Source organism: Oncorhynchus clarkii, chromosome 1 (assembly GCF_045791955.1).
Source record: "Oncorhynchus clarkii lewisi isolate Uvic-CL-2024 chromosome 1, UVic_Ocla_1.0, whole genome shotgun sequence".
Classification (NCBI taxonomy): domain Eukaryota; kingdom Metazoa; phylum Chordata; class Actinopteri; order Salmoniformes; family Salmonidae; genus Oncorhynchus; species Oncorhynchus clarkii.
The window spans coordinates 32,542,581-32,543,339 of NC_092147.1; positions in this window are offsets into that span (position 1 = coordinate 32,542,581).

Sequence of the window (759 nt, forward strand, 5' to 3'; positions counted from 1 at the left end):
CTAATGTAATTCTGTAATGTACAATGGTTTTGTTATTATAGGCTACTATAACATGGTCATTATCAAAAAATAAAAAAGTCACAATAAGGATATGACATGCCGTTTTCAACGGATTGTTAAATAAATGTAAACTATTTGTTTTCAATATCATCATCTCTTGAAATGCATAGTCAGAACTACACATTTCCGATTGTTACACATTTAGCTCTATCGTCAGAGTTAAACACCAAGTAACTTAAAACTTATTTGGGATAGGGGGCAGTATTTTCACTTTTGGATGAATAGCATGCCCAGAGTAAACTGCCTCCTACTCTGTCCCAGATGCTAATATATGCATATTATTATTAGTATTGGATAGAAAACACTCTGAAGTTTCTACAACTGTTTGAATGATGTCTGGGAGTAAAACAGAACTCATATGGCAGGCAAACACCTGAGAATAAATCCAGACAGGAAGTGGGAAATCTGAGGTTTGTAGTTTGTGAACTCACCCCTATTGAAGACACAGTGGGATATGGATAAATGGATTGGATATGGATTCCTAGGGCTTCCACTAGATGTCAACCGTCTTTAGAAACTTGAATGAGGATTCTACTGTGATGTGGAGCCAGATGGGAGCTCTTTGAGTCAATGGTCTGCCTACAGCCTCGTTCTCAGTCACGCGCTTTCACTTGAGAGGTAGCTGTCATTCCATTGCTTCTCTACAGACATAGGAATTCTCCGGTTGGAACATTATTAAACTTTTATGATAAAAACATC